We start from the raw sequence: 9,548 nt of genomic DNA, 5'->3' as shown, positions 1-9,548 counted from the left end.
CTAATTAGTCCAGCCAACCTTCTGGATGACCTTCTGGAAAAAGCTGGGGCTGTGAGGGAAGCCCGGGTCCCGGGTGCCAGAGGGAAGATGGTGCCGACAGCCAGGGGAAGGAAGACCTACTCTTGCACAAATTTCATGCATTGGGCTTCTAATACATATATATTTAAAGTAAAGTTTCCTTTTTACCACATTTTAAGTAGTCTGTTTACTACAGATTCTTTGAAGTTTGTTTTTAATTTTTGCTTTATGACCTAACACTTGTTTAATTTTTATATATTGGCAACATTTATTCATAATATTTTTTATTGTCTGTTTAATATATGCTATGAACATGGAGTTGCAATCTTCTTAGTTCTTAATGCTTTTTATTTGTACCTTCTCAATATTGTTCTTGATAAATCTTGTACAAGCTGTATTCATTTTACTAGACTTAACAAAAAAGCCAACTTTTAATTCTGTTGGTTTTCTCTAATGTGTCTTTTTTATTTTTCATTAATTTCTGTTCTTATATTTATTTTATTTTGAGGGGTTTGTTTGGTTTTGTTTTTCTCTTTTCTAGCCTTTTAAGTTGGATGTGTGGGTCAGTTATCTTCCACCTTCTTTCTTTTTTAATACAAATGTATAAGGCTTAAGTCTCTTTTCAAATATTATTTGTAGATGCCCCCAAAAAGTTTGATAAGAAGTGTTTTTTATGATCATTCACTTTTAAATATTTTAAAATTTCTTTGATCTATATATTTAGAAGCATGTTTTCCAATTTCTTAATGCATGTGTGGTTTAAGTTACTTCTTCTTTTTCATTTCTAACCTAATTGTGTTGTCATAAAATGTGATTATCAGGCTATAGAATCTCTGAAATTCATTGAGCATTTAGGCCTACTACTTGCTTCATTTTTGTGTTTTCTGTGTGCTTGAAAAGAATGTGCATTTCTCAGTTGTGATTGCCATTTCCTACATGTGTCTATTGGTTCCAGGATAGTATTTGTGTGGTTTACTCATTGCATTGTCTTACCAGATGTTCAGTATGTTTCTAATGCCCTTCAATCGAGCGCTCTGGTTTGACCTCTATGCCTGCTTGAAGGTACATTCCTCCTGGGCAGACCTTCCTTTGCCTCTGTTGGGCAGAGGGCACTGTCACCTGAGGCCATTTTAAATGACATCTTAGATTTAGAGGTTTTTGTTTGCTTGCCTTTTGACCACATAGGTGGAATAATTTTAGGTCCTTATATCCAGTACTCAGTGAATGTGGCTTAAGGTTAGGCATTCCCAGTGGAAAGGTAGAGAAAGGCATATATAGGTATTGGCTCACTCCCTGGGGTGGGTTTTACATTACTTCACCCCTGGAAAAACGGCTCCCCAGAGATTCTGGCTTTTGAGTTGGTGTCTGTGACCTGAATCCTGCTCTGCTCAGAGCACTAACCATTGGCATTTATTTCCCAGGGATACGCTGGCTCCAGCGTTCACTTACCCCTGAGGATGTGCTTGCTTATCGTTTCTGACATCTAAGGAATACCCTTACACTGAGGCCAACTTATCCAGGCATTAAATTCATGATTTTATATTTTAACTGGCATTTTTATTTGTGCAATACTTGGAGGGATTTCCACATTGCTAGAAAGATGTCTATAATGTAATTTGGGAACCAAAAAAAAAAGTTAGAAAGTGACAGCAATCCAGCACCAAACTATGATTTCAGGTGAAAGTGGCTCTGGATTTAATTTTTCAGCGGGCTCTTCTGGAGCACAGAAGGAAATAGTGCAGTTAAAAGGATGAATGTAAAAAGAAGTACAGAGCATGGAAGAGTTGTTGTTATGATCCTTTTTCTATCTGCCAAGCCAGTGCAAAAGTTTCTACTTCCTCTCTTTGAGTTTGTGTAGCTGTAATGATATGCATATTGCTACTTCCCAGATTTGCAAAGCTTTAGTAAGGAAACATACACGAATACTTTACATGGGGTTTTCTATAGAGGAAACACTCAAGTTGACTCTGAGCCTCTTAATAGGACCTTGACAGATGCTTCCCAATATTTGCCTAACTTGCCGTGGTCGGCAAACTGCGGCTCGCAAGCCACATGTGGCTCTTTGACCCCTTGACCCCTTGAGTGTGGCTCTTCCTAAGCCTTAGGAGTACCCTAATTAAGTTAATAACAATGTACCTACCTATATAGTATAAGTTTAAAAAATTTGGCTCAAAAGAAATTTCAATTGTTGTACTATTGATATTTGGCTCTGTTGACTAATGAGTTTGCCGACCACTGGTAGAGACAGGCAATGCCCCATGCATGTGACAGTCTCAAAGTGAGGACTTCAACTAAATCTAACTGAATGATGAAAGGCAATTCTGGGGGAAACATTGCAACAGGTGCCCTTTAAACAAGGGTCTCAAAGAATTCCCACAAAGTTCCAAGGACCATGAACTCACAATATCTCAAAACTCTTCAGGTCAGACAGAGTTGAGGCATCAGCCTGTTTCTTTCTCAACTGGGCCGCTCCTTTGTAACTGTGGTAAATGAGGGACACTTCCTTGGATCACAGAATCAAGGATAAAATGTCCCAACTCACTGCCCGCATTCTTATTTGATTTTTCTCATGTGTAATTTTTCTTACAGAGTGGGGCTGGGGCTACATTGCCGAAAGGCAGAAAATGACTTAGGGTCATTTGGGTACGCAGGCTGGGAATCCCAGAGCGCCTTAGTATCAGGCGAAATGTAGAAGGTTCGACTTGGCCCACTCTGGGTGAGTGCAGATTGCCTCTGACATTTACTGAAAGAGGACATTCTTGCCGCAGGAATGAAGTGTTTTCCAGTTTATTTTAAACTGAGAACTCTCAATTCACTGTGATAGTTGGTTTGGCAGAGTGAGTTGCCATTAAAACCTTCCCCCTCTTGAATGAAACTGAAAATGACTCTGAGCGCAGGGAAGAAGGAAAAGTTGACGAAGTAACTAACCCCTGGGCACTGCCGCCCTATGAGTCACAGCCGAGGAAAGACATCAAGGGCTTCTTTCGCTGCACGTCTCAGAGACCATGGATGATGCAGGGGACGGACTCCAACTGGTCACCTGGTCACACCCACGGTGTACTCTCTGGCTCTTGGACTGCTCCTCATGTTCCTTAACTGAGGCTACAGAAAAAACTGTCTTCAGCATATACCACTCTCAGATCCTTTACAATATGTACACACAAGTATAGTGAAAAGGGCAATGAAACAAAAAGATAAAGTGAGGCATTTTCACCAATGGTTAGAAAAATTTGAAGCAAAGAATGAAAGAATAGTGTAGGTCAAATGAATTTCACAGGGAAAGGCAAAGTTCATTAAAGGAACCTATTATGGTTTTGGCTGCATTTCTTTTTGCTTCTGGGCATGTTAGAGGGAATTAATAAGCTTATAATGTACACCATACAATATTAGGCTCTTACCAAGGCTTGTCATTTAAATAGCTTACATTAAAATGAGATCTAGAGAATACTTGCAGTTACATCTATTGTTTCACTAGAAACATCATAATTATTCCTATGATATATTTGACTAGAACTCTGGCCATAAAAAGACCTAATTCTTAGATTATTAAGGGTCCATGTTACCCTTCCCCATCAAGGACACCTAGCAGGCCCTATATCAAGCATTTTGGTCCTCTGAAATGAGATAAATTTTTTCTAGAGCATAATAAATACTTAACAAAGTTTAGCTCTCCATGGAATTGAATTTGATTCTAAACTTCAAGTTAAACATTAACTATATTTATTTAAATCCTTATTGTTGAAAGTATTACATAAATCCCGCCCCTCCCCACCCAACCCTCCTATTGATTGATCAAAATTAGCTATAATCTATGTAAAAACTAGAGAAAGATTTGTTTTCATTTTAGGCATAGTTTACCCCATTAGGCAAGGATTACTACCCTGAGGCCACGAACCCCCTGAAATGTGCAAACTTTTGTCTATGAGAAGTGTGTGTGTAAGGGAGAGGGGAGGGAGGTGGGATTTGTTGATGTCGTTTTTTTTTTTTGTTTTTTTTTCTGGGGCAAAGGTCTGCCGCTCTCATCAGATTCTCAAAAAGGTCCACGATTGAGGGCCTCTGCCCAAAGCTAAGGGTACTTTCTCAGATGACCTATAAGAGCCTTCATTTTACAGATGGAAGCAGATTTTGTTATATTTCTGACAGCCTTTTCTAATAACCTTTATCATTAAAAATCATAGTGTTTGAGAAATTAAAATGCGGCATTCTGTTCGTGTTTAAGAAAGAAGTGTTCAAAACAGCTTTTGGGAGTTCCCCAGGATCTAACAATATTCTGTATCTATGGCCTGTGTTCCTGAGACATTAATAATCAAGATATATGGCTCTATCTGACTTGACATATTAGGGCTTATAATTTGGTTGTTCGATTTTACTTTGTCATTTGCCAAGAGTTCACATTCATAGCCCTTCAATAGTTTCTAAAATTATGCAATTCAATTATGAGGGGATTGGAACTTTAGGATAGCGTTCAAGTAATCATACTCCCTCTTTTTCTCTCCTTCTTTCCCTCCTTCCCTCCCTTCCTTCTTTCTTTCCTCCCCTTTCTTCTTTTTACCTGTTTTAGTATTCTAAAAGTGAATATGTTTTGCAAAGAATCTTGTGCAATATTATAAATAACAGTAACAGCAATAACAATAAAGCTTGACTACCGAAGAGGTTTCTCTTACTTATTGTTCATGATTTATTTCTTTAAGAAAAAATTTTAAAAACCTCCTTCCTCATTAAGTAGGGCAAAAGAGCTATCCTCATTAAAGCAACATCTGATCTACTGTAGTTCTGACTTTCATTACAAAGCATTAATAACTTGTCATTTGTACAAATACTTTGACTAGTATAGGGTTCCTGATTGACTGCGGGGCCGTAATTCAATCACCAGCCTCTACTGACGTCGCAATCCCCAGGGGTGCAGCTTGAGGCTTTAGGAACGGCAGCTAAGTCCCCAGCCTGAATTACAGCTCCGTTATTCAACCTGGAGCCATGGTTTGTTATTTATAGTACATAGAAAAAAGAGTGTGGACTTTTCGAAAGAGGAAAACAATAAATCAAACTAACAAGATGACCAGCTCTAATATTAAAATGTAAAACTCTATGATGTAGAGGTAGAAAGATTAATGAGCACATGACGTAGGGTTATTAAAGGTGTGATGGGCAGAAGAGGGAATGGATTATGAGGAAATTAAATGAAGTATTTCACTGGAAGGCAATCAAGTTCCATGGAAGTTTTTAAATGACCAGCTAATAGAGTTGGTCTTATTACCATAGTGACCTAACCCAAACCCACAAAACTTTCTCTAACACCTTTTTTCTTAAAATGCCAAGTCTTACTGTGACATTCAATCACAATGGCGTGCAAACACTATTAATAGTTACAGTGTTGCTACTGATGTTTTCTTGCAGTTATTGCTCTCCTGGGATGGGTAGTCATGACATTTGGGAAGGCCTGAAACAACAGAATAATAAAGTGATGGTTTTTAAGAATGACCACCAAGTAATAAATTTACCATTCAGAGATATTAATATGGGTTTGAGGAATGAGAAAAAAAACACATGTTTTTCTGATGGTTTTGCTTGAGATAGTATACCAATTAAGATATTTATGAGTTAACATCAGAGGATCCCAGATTATTGGCTCCTGTTTCTGTGTAACAGAATCAGTTGCTAAAACCAATTCCTCAGCACACACCCTTTAACCTTGGCTGTGGTGTTTTTGCAATCCATTTACCTGATCCCTCTTTCCCCTCTCCTTCATCATCCCCTCAATACTTTAAGCCTCATTTCCTGTCTAGCAGTTAATAAAAGAAAAATGTCACCCTATAACCGTACCCAGGCCACCCTCCCTTTCCTTCACATTTATAGGTCTTTGTCTTACAGCTGGTTATGCCCCTTTGTTTAATGTTTGTCAGCCTGTCAAACCCAGCAAGCCCAAACGTTCAGAAACCTGCAAGCTGGCACTCGAGATACCAGTTGAGGTGTCATTTGTTTAAGTTCGGATTCTTGAGGCATTATCAGTGGAACCATTGTGAAAAATGGAAAGGTAGGCAAATTTGGTAAACACAAAACAAATCAAAACCCAAACAACCAAAACACCCAGCCAGATATGGTTTATAAGTTTGTTTCAGGGCATAAGAACCTCCCTGGTGCTCCAGCAGGTCCCGCAGGTCCACCCCCTCTTCTGCATTCACTGTGGCTCCACCCCCTGGTGCCTTCTGTTTCTTCAGTCACTTGCATGGGGCCTAAGAGGACCCTGATGCTCTGTTAAATTTCCCTCCAGAAATGCATGGGAGTAAAATTTCAGGAACCATTTAATATAGTTATTTATAGAGAAACAAACATTTTCAAAGTTGTTCCCTTAAAGGTTGGTCTCACTCCTGAGCAACTGGAGCCTTACGGTATTAAAAAAAAAAATCTTTACAGGACTCAGTTGCTAGTATTAGTTGTTTGAGAAGTGACATGCAACAACACATTTTAAAACACTACATTGTTACTTAGAATATATAATATTTTTACCTCTCTTGAGGGAAGAGATGATCCCAAAATTGTAGGACTGAAGGAGACCTAACTTCGGTGTCTGCACTAGTTTGCTAGGGCAGCCATAACAAAGTATCATAGACTATTTCCTCATAGCTGTGGAGGCTAGATGTCCAAGAGAAGGAGCTGGCACGTTTGGTTTTTCCTGAGCCCCCTTTCCTTGGATTGTAGATGACTGCCTTTTTGTGTGTCCTCACATGGTCTTTTCTCTGTCTAGGTCCTACTCTCCTTTTATAAGGATACCAGGCAGCTTGGATTAGGGCCATTCTAAGGACCTCATCCTATATAATAAAGAGGTAATATGCAAATTGACCCTCACTCCATCATGCCATCGCAAGGTGGCGGCGCCCACAGTGGGGGCAGGGCCGGCTGCTCCGAGTGCCTGCGCCACAGTTCCCACAGCCCTGTGGGGGAGGTGGGAGGCCCAGCAGTTCCCTTGGCTGTGCCTGCCACTGGAGTTCCCTCAGCCCCACCGGGGGGCGGCAGGTGCCGGAGTTCCCTCATGTTTTCGTTGTTTTTATATCATGTTTTTGTTATTTTCATATCATGTCTTTGTTGTTGTATCATTTTGTTATTGTTTATTTATTAATAAATTCATATATTGCTTTCATATACATTTTACTCATTTCCTTTCATCTCTGACACTTCTATTATAGAGAAAGGGCAAATAGCAATATTAAAATATTTCCTCTAATTAATTCCCTTTTAATGTGCATGGATTTCATGTACCAGGCCACTAGTTTTAATATAATTACCTCTTTAAAAGCCCTATCTCTAAATATAGTCATAGCCTGAGGTACCAGGGTTTAGGACTTCAACACATGAGTTTGGGGAGGGAACACAACTCAGTCCATTAACAGTATCATGGTTTCTTTGCTTTGAACAAGGAGAAACTGAAACCCAGAAAGATAAATTGTCCAAAGTCACACAGCTAATTATTGGCATATCTGATATCAGGATTGGAGCCCAGATGTTGTAATTATTAGTGTCTACTTGGCCAATGTTTAAACAGACAAACAAAAAAAGAAGTTAATAGAGAAGACTATGAAGTCCCAGCATTTGGCAAATAGTAGGCATTTAATAAATATTTATTGAAAGATTTACAGCCTCTCCTTAATTAGAAATAAGAACTTTGAAATAAGGACTTAAACTAGAAATAAGGATTTTGGTGGCTTTTTAAATGTGTGTGGAGATGACAAATACATAAAGAAATACACATAGAACAGATTGGCCTAGAACTATGCATAAGGAATCATACTTTGTGTCCCAACTCTACAGCTCTACTACTTTCCCTTTATCTTCATTTTATTTGCCTCCAAACCCACACACTGATGTGGGCAGAGAGTTGAGTTGGTTGAGGGGCTACAAAAATAGGGAGCTGCCAGGAAAGCTCAATATTCCCAGTAGCAGGTGAACAGGCAAAGATGCTCTTGCAGACGAACCCCTTTTCCAACACTAGGCTCCCATGACTCTCCCAGTAACAGGTGCAGACTTTTTAGGTCTGCCTCTCTAGTAGGAGTGGGAGCTCAATGATAGCAGCTGCTAAGATCTTGGCATTTGACACAGATATAGAATATGAATGAACGAAAGGAAAGAATGAGTAAAAGAATAGACATCAAGCACTGAGTTACGGCATTCATCTAAAACTAAAGGTTAAAACAATTCCTCATAGAAACCCCTGGTTTCTATCAAGGCTTTGACCACAGACACAGACACTACTCAGAAGACAAGATACAAATGCTGCTTACCACTGAACTGGGAAAAGGACCTCATGGATTATTTTGCTAACCACTTTGTGCTTCACCTGTATTTCGCACCATAGAAATGTCTTTATGTCATACAATAGTTTAAGCATTTATTGGATCACCTGTGTATGTGTGGATCTACTTATTTTATTTTTCTTAAATATATTATCCTCTAAGTGGGATTGCATGATATTCTGTGTGAGTTCTAGCACATTATTACTAGGCACATCACAAACGTATTTGGGAAAATTTATATAAACTCCTATAGAGGATGTAAGTTGGACACCAGTCTACTTCCTTTTTTGGCTCTGCCATCTTCTCTGATCTCCTTCTCTGTATCTTTTATTTAATTTTACTCACTAGAAATAATAACTATATCTTTTTGCTAGTGTTCAGAAATGATTAAAAACTGGAGATTTCCTGGGAGGGAGTCTGGAAAAAAATGGGTGTGAATTATGAAAACCAAAGTGGTAATTTTGATAATAGTTATGACACTCTGTTAAAAGTTAAGTCTTCTTTATGGTGATAACTTTAAGTATCTATTCTCAGTTCTCATCACAAAGAAAAAAATTGTAACCGTTTATGATGATGGATGTTAACTAACTTTATTGTGGTGATCATTTAACAATAAATACTAATATTGAATTTATAGATTGCTTTGGGTAGTATGGACATTTTAATGATGTTGATTCTACCAATCCATGAACACGGTATGTTCTTCCATCTGTTTATGGCTTCCTCTATATCTTTTTTCAAAGTCCTGTAGTTTTCTGAGTAGAGGTCTTTTACCTCTTTAGTTAAGTTTATTCCTAGGTAGCTTAATTTTTTTGGTGCGATGGTAAACGGGATTGTTTTTATAATCTCTCTTTCTGAAAGTTCACTATTGGTGTATAGAAATGCCTCAGATTTCTTGGGGTTAATTTTGTATCCTGCTACATTGCCAAATTCATGTATTAAGTCTAGTAGCTTTTTGATGGAGTCTCTAGGGTTTTGTATGTATAATATCATGTCGTCTGCAAATAAGGACAGTTTTACTTCCTCTTTTCCAATGTGGATGCCTTTTATTTCTTCTTCTGCCTAATTACAATGGCTAACACTTCCAGTACTATGTTGAACAGGAGTGATGAGAGGGGACACCCCTGTCTTGTTCCTGTTCTTAGGGGAAATGGTGTTAGTTTTTGTCCATTGAGTATGATGCTGGCTGTGGGCCTGTCATAAATGGCTTTTATTATGTTGAGGTATGATCCTTCTACTCCCACC

Source organism: Myotis davidii, unplaced genomic scaffold, assembly GCF_000327345.1.
Source record: "Myotis davidii unplaced genomic scaffold, ASM32734v1 scaffold185, whole genome shotgun sequence".
Taxonomy (NCBI): Eukaryota; Metazoa; Chordata; class Mammalia; order Chiroptera; family Vespertilionidae; genus Myotis; species Myotis davidii.
The sequence above is the reverse complement of the archived record's forward strand: the minus strand, read 5'-3'. Positions refer to the sequence as shown.